Below are 12,951 nucleotides of genomic sequence, written 5' to 3'. Positions count from 1 at the left end.
CAAATGCAATTCCAATTATAAGCAACAAAAACAAAATTAGGAGTCCAGTTTTGACAGCAGAATTGACCCAGCCTGAGAGTCCCCAGTTCCCAAACAATTGGTCAAACCAGTCCTTCTGGGGCTCTCAGTTGGTATCTGACTGGTCTCTCCTGTAACTTAAAATATAACAAAATAAATTAATTAACAAAAAGCCAGTGAGGAATGGGGAAGGAAGGAGCGGACCTCTCTTCCTCCGGACTAACGGGCTTCCTTTTTCTTCGCCAAGTGACATTTTTCACCTGATGAGCTGACTCTTTGGAGGCCCTGGGAATGTAAGGTTTCACCCACTTGGCCGGCACCCATTTAAGTCCGGTGGGTGTCGATACGCAGGCGTACCCGCGTCCCCAAGTGATTAAATCGTGAGGACCTTCCATTCTCATGGTCTCCGGGTCCTTGACGAGAACTGGCGGTTTGGATTCTAATTTTAAATTTGGGTTCCCTCCAAAGTGCCTAATTATTGGGGGATTCATCAATTCAAATGAACAATTTAGAAAATTAATTGTGTATAAGGCCCTGGCCAATCGAATTTGGGGTGACTCCAATTTCAGAATTTGTCCCTGTTGATTGAGGACTCTTTTGATGTTTTGGTGTGTCCTCTCCACAATTGCTTGGCCTGTCGGGGAATAGGGGATGCCAGTCTTGTGTTCTACTCCCCATTGCTGGAGGAAGTTGCGGAACTCCTTGGAAACATAGCTTGGCCCGTTGTCCGATTTGATGACTTTAGGGATGCCTAGGAAAGAGAAGGCTTGGAGAAGGTGTTTAATGACATCTCCTGCTTTCTCCCCTGTGTGGGCGGAGGCATAAACTGCTCCAGAAAAGGTGTCCACAGACACATGGACGTACTTCAGCCTCCCAAACTGAGGGACATGAGTAACGTCCATCTGCCAAACCTCGTTGCTGCTCAGCCCTCGGGGGTTCACCCCGGCATGCAGGGTTGGGACTGCATGTCGCTGGCAGCTGGGACATGTCGCCACAATGGCCTTGGCCTGATCTCGGGTTAGTTTGAACCCTCGGACCAAACCTGGCACATTCTGATGGAAGAGTTGGTGGCTGAGCTTTGCCTGCTGGAAAACGTCGGGCAGCGGGGCCTTCTCGACAGGGGCAGCAAGAGCATCAGCCCTCCTGTTTCCCTCCGCTATGAACCCCGGCAAATCCGTGTGCGACCTGGTGTGCATCACGTAAAACGGTTGCTCTCGGTGGGAGATTAGCCTTATTAGCTTCGAGAGCAACTTAAACAGAGCAATGTTAGTCACTTCTTGGAGAACTGAGTTCTCCGCTCTGGACACTACACCTGCAACGTAACTCGAATCGGTTACCAAATTAAATGGTTCAGAGAACCTTTCGAAGGCCCTGACGACTGCGGCCAACTCAGCAATCTGAGGGGATCCTTCCACCTCAGCAACATCAGACTCCCACTGCTGAGTCTGAGGATCTTTCCAAGTCACCACTGACTTGTGGGACCCTCCGGACGCGTCTGTGAAAACTGTCAAGGCATCGAGCGGTCTTTTGCTCTGAACACTCCTTAAATTTAATTTAAATTGAGCATCCGAATTAAAAATTTTGTGGGCAGGCCGATGGATTGAAATTTGACCAGTGTAACTGTCCAGGGCAAACTGAAGTGCTTCGTTCTCTTGAAGCAAGTGCTCTAACATTGCCTTTGAAATTTGGCCCGAATTCAACCGAATTGGTACGTGGATCACCTCAAAGTCGCAGCCAGCCAGTTCTCTAATTCGGACTCTGGCTTTCCGAATTAATTCAGCCATCAACTCCTGTGGGCGTGTCATCCTCTTGGACCTATGGTGGCTGAGAAAGACCCATTCTATAATAAGAAGAGGATCTCTCCCGCCTCGGTCCTTCCGGGGTATGCTGGTCACCCCATTGTCCCATTGGAATATCATTCCATGGAGGTGCGGCAGATTCCCTAGAATGACAAATCGGAAAGGCAAATCAGCATGGCATCGATTTGCCTGTCTGGTGGACATCAACTCTTGAACCTTTTCCAGTGCTTTCTGTGCCTCCGGGGTGAGTGACCTAGGGGAACTCAGCCCCTCTCCCCCTTTCAATAAATTGAAAAGAGGTGCTAGGTCCTCGGTGGTAAGGCCCAGCCAAGGCCTCACCCAGTTCAAAGCCCCACACAGCTGGTGCACATCCGCTAAGGTCTTGATGTTAGTTTGGATCGCCAATTTTTGCGGAACAATGGTCCGCTTATTAATTTCGAGGCCAAGATATTTCCATGGTGGCATCTTTTGAATTTTTGCTTCCTGCAACTCGAACCCTGCAGCAACCAGTGCAGACACTGTCAGGTCAAGCGCATGCGTCAACAGATCGTCGCTGGGGGCGCACACGAGCACATCATCCATATAATGCAAGATGATGGCCTGGTGTGCAGCTGCACGCACGGGGGTCAGCAAGGAAGACACGTACCACTGGCAAATGGCGGGACTGCTCTTCACTCTTTGGGGAAGAACCCTCCAGTGATACCTCTTCCTCGGGGCCTCTCGGTTGATGTTAGGAACCGAGAACGCAAACCGCGGAGCATCGTCGGGGTGAAGAGGAATTTGGAAGAAACAATCTTTGATGTCAATCACGGCCAAATTGTAATTTTGGGGCAACATGGCTGGGGAAGGCATCCCTGGTTGGAGAGAGCCCATGTCCTCGATGACCTCGTTAATTTGTCTGAGGTCCTGGAGAAGCCTCCATCGGGTCTTATCCGATTTTTGTATTACGAACACCGGGGTGTTCCAAGGAGAGGTGGTCTCCTCTATGTGACCCTTTCGGAGCTGCTCTTCCACGAGCTCATTCAGCGCCTTTAACTTTTCCTTAGAAAGCGGCCACTGCTCCACCCAAACTGGAGAATCCGTTTTCCAATTCAGTTTTTGGGTGGGGCGCCGTTCAGTGACCGCAGCCTGAAAATTTTGTGGAGGGTCAGGGAATTCAATTGTTGCCCCCCACTGGGCCAGGACATCTCTCCCCCACAGGGGTGCTTTGTAATTCAAAACAAAGGGCTGGATGTTTGCCAATTGCCCATTGGACCCCTTAATTTGCACCATGTGCTTTGATTTTTTTGCCAATTGAAGGCCTCCAACACCCTCAACTTGCTCCACCACTGTCTGCAACGGCCAACGTGACGGCCATAGGTGTTCAGGGATCACCGTTACGTCCGCCCCCGAGTCAAGGAGACCCTTAATGATGGTGGTCTCCCCGCCCACCCTTAATTTGCACACCTCCTCAGGTCTGTCATGTGTGATGTTTATGACTGTGTTTATCTGGGGGTGGCAGGTCCTGCAGTCGCCCTCAGGACACACCCTCTCGGGGAGTGATGGTATTGCCTGGGCGACTATCTGTCCCTTTGACAGATAAATGGGTGGAGTCGTGCAGCGGAGCCAGAGTTCAAACCACTTGGGATCCGCAGGAGTGGTTTGTGGAACAATCTCAATCTCTGGCGGGGTATGTTTACAATCCCCCACGACTACATATGTTGTGCCAATTTTGTGCCAGGTACCTCTATTTTTAGATACCGCCACGCGGTGCCATTCATCATCACGGATCCACAGGGCATCAGACAACTGAAGATGAAAGGGCACTCCTTCGCTTGTTGTTGTCAAGGACTTTCCTGTGAAAGGAACAGGCACATTCGGGTCAGGATCATCAGGTGAAGGACTCCTCAAAGGGGAGTCTCTTGTCTTGTCCGGTGAATTCCCTCTCAGAGGGCTCCTCTGCTGCCTCTGGGAAGAAAAAGTCAAGTCCGTTAAAATGTCATGTCCGGTACAACTCAAATCATCATTCCCCATTCCTCCTCCCCCGGCTTGGGCCACCCGATTGGGGTCATCGCACTGGGTGGCTCCGCGCTCCCTTATTCGTTTTTTTGTTGGGAGCGTCCTCCCCTCCCATTTCCTCCTCCTCCCTCTTTGGCTTGTTTAAATTCCTGAAACTCCCGTCTCAGGGGACAAGCCTGCCACCAGTGTCCTTGCTTGCCACATAAGGCGCAAGGCCTGTCAGCTGAATTTCCAGATGGACGCCTCCCTTTTGGTACCACGGCCGCGTTGTTCTGATGGATGGTTGGGGTCTCTGTGGTTGCTGCATTCACCGCTTTCCGTCGCTGTTCCGGCCTTTCAGGTTTTGCTGATGTCATCAGGGGGACCACCTCAGTTACCACCTCGACATAGTCCTGTAATGTCGGCTTGGGAATCCGTGGAAGGGTCAGCATGGCTTGTTTGCAGACGTCATTGGCATGCCTGAACGCCAACGACGTGACCAGCCTCTCCCTTGCCACTTCATCCTCTTCCTGCTGTTCTATAGCTACCGTTAGCCTTTCCACAAACAGCAGGAAGTTTTCCTGAGGTCCCTGAAAAACATCTGAATACGATTCCATGGGGCCGGAAGGCCGCATGGTGGAAAACGCCTTGACAGCAACCTTAGCAATTTGCCTTAACAACGGCTTTGGGAGGCTTTCAGCTTGTTTTTGTGGCATCTCCCATTCTCCCTCACCCATTACATGTGCCAGTGTTATCATGTTCCCTTCATTGTCCACAGCTGTGTCAGGGTCATTTGACCATCCTGGGAGAGCGTCCTGCAAGTGCCTTTTCCAGGTTGCAAACCAGAGCTGATACTCAGTTCTGGAATGCAAGCACCTGAAAAGGTACTTGATGTCATGTGGGACAACCTCACTCCCGGTAACTTGGCCATCTAACAAACCAAGGAAGTACGGACTCATGCGGCCGTACTCCTTGAGGGCCTTCATGAGTTCCCTGACAACATTCTGGGACAACTGCTGCCACTTTGCCTCCTCATGCCCTCCCCTACCCCTCCTGTAGGTAACTGGAGCGAGAGAAGGGACATGGGGTTCATCACTTCCTGGATCCCACCCCTCCCCCTCAAAGCCCCAAGCGTGGGAACCGGAAGAAGGGGCGTGGGAACCGGGAGGCAGTGGGCGGGACTTGGGCGTCACCAAGGGGAGTGGCTTGCGACGGGAGGGGGGCGTGCCAGGGTCTGGGAAAGACACGCCTTCGGAGGAGTGGTTTTGGGTGGAGTCTCGGGAGGAGCGGCAGGTGGGGGGGTCATAGGAAGGGGTTTCAGAACAGGGACAGCCTCGGGGAAGAGTGGAAGGGGACAGAAAAGGGTTGGGGGGGGAAAACTTGGGGGACTGGGAAGGGGAAGGGAACGGGAGCGGGGCAATGGCGGCGGCGGCGGCGAGCGGCGCCTCCGGCAGCGGGACGGCGGGCAGGGCGGACAAAGAGAACGACCGCGCCATGCGGCCGCCGCCATTCCGTGCCTCTGCCGCGCGAGCGCCGCGTGCCAGCGCCTCTGCCGCATGGCTGCCACGCGCTTCTCCCGCCTGGGCACCGCGTGCGCATTCCACGCGCGCGCCGCGCGCGCCTTCCGCGTGGACGCCGCATGCGCATTCCGCATCGGCGCCGGGGTCTCCTTCCGCATGGAAGCCGCGTGCGCCTGTCGCATGGGCGGCGCGTGCCCCTGCCTCATGGACACCGCGTGCGTTTGCCGCATGGAAGCCGCATGCGCCTGCCGCATGGACGCCATGCGGCTTTTCCGCATGGGCGGCGCGTGCGCTTGCCATGCGGTCGCCGCGCGGCTCCGCGCCTGCCGCGCGGGCTCCGAGCGGCTTTTCCCCCGCGCCCCCCGCGCGGGCGCCGAGCGGCTCCGCGCGGGCATTTTGCGTGCATTCTCCTCCGCTAACACTGAACCGAACTCGGGGTTTGTTTAGGGAGGTTTGGGGAAGGGAAAATTCCTCGGGAGCGTGGCCAGTGCTCCGTCGGACATCCCGGGCAGACGGGTCTGTCTGCCCCGGGCGGGGGGATGGCATTCTGAAGAAGCCAGGGCTGGCGGGCTGGGTTTCGCCCGCTGCATTCTTGAGAATGCCACGGCGGGGAGAAGGGGATGGGGACACAGAGCGGGAGCAACGGGGGGAAACAGAGCTTTCTCCGGGAGACTGCTCTTTCTGCACTCCTTTCATGTTTTTCACGGCGGTTTGAATTTGCCGCGACCAGAACAGGTATTTCGCTGCATTTTTGTCCCCGGAGGCAGCTAATTTGGTAAGTTTTAAAACGACGGGCTCCCAATATCGGGGGTCCATCACAACTTCCGGGTTCGTTCTGGGGAAATGCAGACAGAGCATGCGCACAAACTGCTTCAGTTCTCCTTTAGAAAACTTAACATGGTTAAAACTGAGAACTCCAACAAAACAACGAAAAACGCCTTTCTGCTCTGCCGAGAGCTTGGCACCCATTTCTCACTTCCAAACCCTACCGCAACACAAAATAAACTAAAAACCGAATTCCAGCACGAAAAACTCCGGTCGGCAGTCCTCTCCCCTGCCTCCCCTCCCGGAGGTGCCTCATAAAACAAAAAAGCCCCGCTTTAAACCCTGTCTGTGCCCGTGCGCAGACAAAAAGCGGGGGGGCTCTGCGCCGGGACCCGCCGGGTTCGCCGCGCCTTCCGCGGTCCCGGTCCCGACCGGGAATCGAACTCACGTCTCCCGCGCCCGGGCCGGCAAAAGGACGAGCACGGCGCCGCTCCCGTGATCCCGGTCCCCCGACCGGGATTCGAACCCGGGTCGCCGCGGCGAAAGCGCTGAGCCCTAACCACTACACCACGGGCTCTGCCGTGTCGCTCCTGCCTCGCGGCTTCCTGATACCTGCCGTGGCGTGCCCGTGTCGCTTCCCCCGATCCCGAGCGCTGCTGGGACCAGCTCGGAGCCGCGGAAACTCAAAACATAAAGCAACAAAACGAAATAAAAACAGGAACCGCGAAACAAAAACCCGAGAGAGGAAAACAACCCCCCCCCGGACGCCGCGCGGCTGGATCCCCCCGAGGACAGTCTCTCCTGGGCTGAATCCTCCCTTTTTGGGTAGGGTGAGGGCTAGGGGCTCACACGCTTACCCGTCCCTGGTTCCTGCGTGGGTACAGCGGTTTGGTCTGGGGTAAATCCGCACTGAAAAGGACTTTGCTGGGTGCTGCAAAGCTACCCTTTTGTTCCTCCCGGGAGCGCAACTGACCACCAGGAGGCGCGACGACAATGAAAAATCCGTAAAAGGTCCCGATGGACCGGATTTGCTCGCGACGCCCTCAAACCGCGTGCGCCGCGTCAGTGCCGCTGCCGTCGAGTTGCCAGATGTTCGCCCACGCGTGACAGCCCCACGTTGGGCGCCAGCTTGCAGTGGTTCGGCTTTTCCAGTGGGTGCAGTTCCGGCCAGCCCTGCCGCCACTACATCCAGGGGCTCACTTTGCCAGAGGCGTGGGCAAACTCGACCACGGTGCGGATAGTGCGCAGAATAGAAAGGCGGGACTCTCAGGGTGTGCAACCAAGGGATGCGTGGTCCCAAGGCCGCGCTCCGGAGAGAGACGCTGGCCTCGAAATGGCACGGCTTTTTATTGAGTAGGTTCGGGGGTGGGATCGCGTGGGACCAATTAAAACTCTTTGCCAACGTATAATGAGGGGATGCACAACTTTTGAACCAGTAACAGGTAACTTGGGGAGGAGGAATACACGATGAGGGGGTGGGGAAGTTATATAACTTAAAGATTGACAGGTAACCGAAAAGTGGTAAACAACTATTATGGGATGGGGTTACCAGGACAACCAAGATTTTGGCGGGAAGGTTTGAGGGGGGGGGGAAGGAAAGTCTGAGGGAAGGAGAGAAGGAGAGGGAAGGAGAGGCCATCTTAAACAATAGAAATAAATACAAAATTATAAAACACAAATTATAAAACCAAACCGGAGCAGTGAAAACCCAATTGGAATTGAATTTAAGCACCACCACAATCTAGGAACACAAAAATGAACAAAGAAGGCCTCCCCATGTGACTTCAGTTGTCTACTGTTGAAGACTGCTCTTCTAAAAGAAAACCCTTTCATGAACTATAAAAACTGCATTTTAAAATGCTTGTAGTATTTGGTCCTTTTAATTCTGCTGGAAGATTGTGATAGCTAGGGACGTACCTCTAATTTTCTACCTGTTCATGCTCTGCAATGAGTACAGTATTTATCTGATTAAAAATAACTTTACAAAGTTTCTTTTTTTTTTTTTTCCTGGCTAAACAATACTTTTTTAGTTTCCTTTGAAGAACCTTTCTCTTTTTCTTTCTCCTTTTCCTTCTCCTTTTCCCTGCACTTCCATCTCTGCAGAAGGACTCAGCAAAGATTTGGTACTTTAAGTTCACTCTGTCTCAGCCTCTTCTAGACTGGCAGTGACAGTCTGCTGTGCCTCTTGGAAATATTTTCTGAGTACTTACTGGGATTTTATTTATATTTGAACAGCAGTGATGAAAAAATTGTGAAGTTCTTGATTAAAACTCACAGTACTTATATTGTATATAACCAATGAATTAAAAAGACTCACCACCAAGGCCTGAGGGCAAAATAAATGGGGTAGAAATGGTTGAGTAAACACACATTAGCTTTGCTGACTTTAAATTTTGCATCAATGTAGTATTACCTTGTCTTCCCTTTTTAGTTCAGCTGAATGCACATCTCTTGGTAGCATTTGTTCTGGACCGTTTTGGAAGTTTAAAGAAAAAAATTGCAGGGTGCTTTCACTGTTTTACCTCCAGACTGACAAAAAAATTTAGACATTTTAGGAGTTTCTCTAGGTGTAAAAGGAGATGAGCTTAACTATTCTCATTTTGAATTTAGTTTTATAAGTATCATCAATTCAGTTGTTGTATCAGCTTAATTTATTTCTTTGCAAATATTCCAAATAAACTTCCAGATTTTTGTAGTGTCCTGTTTTCTATGAGAAATGACATTTCATCAAAACTTCATAAGAAAAATTTAGAGAATGCTCTGTTCATTAGTAATTATTCACTTACCTCAAATAAATTTGCTAGTTTCTTAAAATCTTTAGAATTATGTAGAACTATAAGGTTTTCTGATTTTGTTACAAGTTTCCTCACTTTAAAATAGTTTCCTCGTTGTTTTTAGAAACAGAACATCTCAAAATATTTTTACACATTTGACTCTCTATCACTTCAACCTTTTTTTATTCCTTCCACCCTTTTTTAAAATTTCCTTAATTCTTCAGGCATGGACATTAATTTTAACAAAATATTAATACTAATAGAATGAAAATATTCCTATGTCTGATTGAATAATATCTGCATCTTAAATTATTTGCCTCTGTTGAACTAAAGATACTCTAAAATGGGGTAATTCATTAAGAGACAAGTGAAAAATGAACAGTCTTTCAGGAGTTTCTCTTCCATTGTCTTAGTAAAGTGACTTTAACATATTGATTTTAGGTCTAAAAATACAGAAAATAGCATCTTTGTAGAAGCTCTTCTGTGATATCTGCTGTCTGAATTGGCACTTGCAGTGTGAAACTGCCATGTAGGAGTACTAATCCTGGCTGGAATCCTTCCAGTTCTATTAAATTCTTTCAGTTTCCGATAAATAATTAGTCTGCTCTGGTCATAATCTGACAAAAGGACATTTCTGGAAGTCATACTATCACAATTGGACTTTTAAATAGAGTACAATGATGAAAAAGTTTATGTATGGATTTTAAAGTATGATAACAAGTTGAAGAGTCACCATTTTTTTCCACTTGGGAAGCTGTAGCACAAAAGGTCTTCATGGGAACAATGCTGTGGTAGATGTTCAAAGAGCAAAAAAAAGCGAGTGAGAGGTAGACACGTAAGACTTCATATGATGCTTTGAAAAATCTTCTGTCAAGAGGATATACCCACTGTGAAATAAAGAATTTATATATGTAATGAAGAGTTCAAAAGCATATAATTTTTTAAAGACTAAGAATAGGGTTACAATAGTAATGATGAAGTCTTGTCTTTCACATAGACCAGAGATAAGAACAAAGTCTTGCGCTTGCATTATTATAGAATAATTTTTCTTACGTTTATGACATTTTCATTGTTCAGGGGGAAAGGGTGGAACATGAACTATGCTTTTCTATTCTTGTGAATTTTACTATAATATATTATAATATTACAGTGCATTATTAATCCATAATAAGTCTTTTGGTTATCTCTAAAATTATATGAGAAAGTTGAAAAATTTTTGAGGAATTGCAAATATTGCATTTCTTTGGTTGACAGTTTTTCTAATTGTATTGGATGTGCTCAAGGACTTCTTGTATCTTCAAGTAAAGTGCAGAGAGATTATAGAGAGGAGGGAATGATATCAACTGAGCTATTTTATGCCACTTAACTGAGTGCCCCTGCTTTTTCAGGGGCTTATCTCAATGTGTTTAAGACATGCTCACTGAAATGAGCTGTTGAGAAAAGCTGATAGGAGCCTCTCCTCTGGCTCTCCCATCAAATTACTCTGCATGTGGGCTCCCTCCCCATTCACTTGGGAGAAGCTTTTAAGTTGAGACTCTCATGCATGAAGATGACTCCACTATAGATAGGTCTGTGTAAACAGTACTTACTGAAGGCTATCTAAAGAAAAAAAACAACTTATTTTTGAAAGGGGTTTGGATGGGATACTGATCAAATATCATCTTCAATTTTTTAATTAAGCATCTGTTGTATTAATCAGTTTGCTGATCCTGATCATTGAACCCTGTTTTACTAAGTAGAGAATTTGTTTTAAATGTTGAATATGCAAAGCCTTTGCACTTCATCATCTCAGATGCAGTTGGCAATCCATCTGTAAAAATGTCAAAAAAGGAATAGTGGTTTTCTTCCTTTTTTATTTGAGTAACTATTCAGTACTTAAATAATGAACTATTTTCTTCAGTTAGCCAAATTATAGCTGTCTAGGTGATTTCTTTCTGAGCAACTGGCTTCCTATCTCAGCTCCTTTTCTTTTTAGTTGCCTTCACTGTTTAGCAGAAACACAGCATTTCACCTTTTCTTTAGAGTTAGAAAACATACAAATTCTAAGCCATAAAGCTCTAAAGCCATAAAGCCATATTGCTTTTCATGCTACATCTTTTTTCATAGTAAAAATACCCCCACATAAGGAGTAGATTTCTCCCATGCAGTTCTCATTCTTTTCCACATTTTGCCGCATTTGAAATTCAGTGAGTTTGAATCCCACTAAAGGAGCCCTTTCATTTAGGAGACAATATCTGATTGCCTGAAAAGCAAAGAGCAGTGTTGATAGTAGTTAAGAACTTTACACATCAGTAATTGAGCCATATCAGCCTGTGACTGGCATTAGCTATTCAAAAAAGGTGGAAGTTAGGTATTCTTCCTTTCATAAGGTTGGAGAAGCAGCTCACTTGACATCCCACTAGGACTCTCCTTTGGAAAAGGTCTCTTTGGATCTTGCTACAGCTCGATCTTAATTTACTTTAACCATAAAGAGCTACATTTTCATGTCTCATTGCTGCTGATGTCATTCAGTTGTACAGAAGGCCACACAGTGCTCTGAAACCTATTTTGTCTGGAGGTTTTTTTTACTGCTTATGAACTTAAGAGTGTGAAGAATCTCTTTTCTGACCATAAAAATAGAATCAAACCCATTTCTGTGTGTAAGCTTGCTCATTGAGACCTAACATAAAGGAAAATACACACATCCCACACCCTGAATTTCCTCCTCCTGCCAAGAGTCCCTGAGGTCAGTGAGACCTAGACAAGGAGGGTGCTTCTGTGCCTAAATGGTAGAATAAAAGAAACAATGGAGGAAGGCATAAGAATATTTGGTCTGCATGTATTGTTTATATATATATATTTTGTTAAAGTGTGCATTTTAAATATGTTCTTCTGTCAAAATGTTTGTATGAGCTGAGAAAGTGTGTCCTCAATGCTAGTCATGTTCTTTTCAGGAGATGAAATAGCAAAAAATAAAATTAAATGAAAGCTGTGAAGGTTACATGGAGCAGCCAGGTAGGAAAGTCCCAGCACAAGGCAGAACTGGCTGGAGAAATGAGGAAGGAGAAGAATAGAGGAAAAGTATGTCATCAGCCTGTTCAGCTTTGCTGGGCCATAGCAAGACTAGTTACTCATTTCAAACTGCAAATGAGAATTACTACAAGTAGAGAAAAATACCCAGGAGACCTAAGGCATTCCTCAGAGGAAAAGAACATCAGGTAGTATATTTAAAATTTAATATTTTATTCTACCTCATTAATAATTTTTGCTATATTTATTAAAATATGTTTTTATTTAGTCACTTGATTAATGCTTGTTAATAGTAAAAATTAGATTTTAATATGGCAAATTTCATTTAGCTTTACTTTTCAAATAATGTAAACAATAATTTGTTTACAAATTCCATGGAATGCAGCTTTCCTTTTCTACAGATGTTACTGAAGTGTTCACAGTTCTTACTGCCTTGTCCTAATGGTGTTTACCATATAGTAATAGAATGGTTTGTGTTCAAAGGGATCTTAAAAATAATGTATTTCTACTCTCACTTCTTTAGGAAAACCTTTCACTAGACCAGATTGCTCATGGCCCCATCCTGACCCTGAACACCTCCAGGAATGGTTCATCCACAACTTCTCTAGGCAACCTGTTTCAGTGTCCGATACTGTGCGGAGTATCCAGGCCTTTATAGATTACTTTTTAGCAGCGCTTTTTGCGCGTATTTTTCAGCCTTTGAAATGCACGCATTGTATTTTTTGTTAGACAAAGGTGCCATCTTGTGGCAGAATGTTGGAAGTTGCACCAAACAATTTTAATTTTGGTGGAGAAAGGAAGTCAATTTTTTAGCAATATTTCCAGTATTGTTTGTGCTACCGTCATACATTGATGTATATACATACTGAAGATATCTGATGAACTATCTGGTGAATGTTTAGTCCTCGAAAGAAGGCACTCATGGCAAATACCCGATGGCAAAAATGTTGAGCATTGGAAAAGTGTGATAATTCTTTCCTCTACTAAGAAGCCAGCTTACGGTTAAAAGACACGCTTTATTAAAAAAACAAACAAACAACAACAACAAAAAACCAAACCCAAACCAAAAACCCACCAAAACCCAACAAA

Source organism: Zosterops lateralis (assembly GCF_965231275.1).
Source record: "Zosterops lateralis genome assembly, chromosome: 5".
NCBI lineage: Eukaryota > Metazoa > Chordata > Aves > Passeriformes > Zosteropidae > Zosterops > Zosterops lateralis.
Note: the sequence above shows the minus strand (reverse complement) of the source record.